This window comes from Pipra filicauda, unplaced genomic scaffold (assembly GCF_003945595.2).
Source record: "Pipra filicauda isolate LSUMZ 115617 unplaced genomic scaffold, ASM394559v2 scaffold1068_size32306_pilon, whole genome shotgun sequence".
Lineage (NCBI taxonomy): Eukaryota > Metazoa > Chordata > Aves > Passeriformes > Pipridae > Pipra > Pipra filicauda.
Genome location: NW_024103505.1, coordinates 25,001 through 25,325, shown reverse-complemented (window position 1 = coordinate 25,325; position 325 = coordinate 25,001).

Sequence of the window (325 nt, the reverse complement as noted above, 5' to 3'; positions counted from 1 at the left end):
AGTAGCGTGCGGGCCGCCGGCGTCGGCGGCCTCGGGCACGTGCCGTCCTCCGCGTAGTGGCAGGCTGAGCGAGAGTGGCCGTGGGGCCGTTCCCCGAGCGACGATGGATGAGGCTTTTCGGGAGGCGTGGGAGAGGGCCCCCGGCGGGCCGGCGCTCCTCCGTGGCCGGCCGAGAGGCGCGGCGGAGGCCGGTGTTCGGGCCGGGCGGTCTCCTTTGCCCGTGGGCTTCCCGTGGCAGTCGAGGTGTCGCCCCTCCCGCCGGGGAGGGGCTTCTTCACCGTGCCGGGCTGTGTGACGGCCGCGCGGCCCCGCGAGCCTTTCAGGT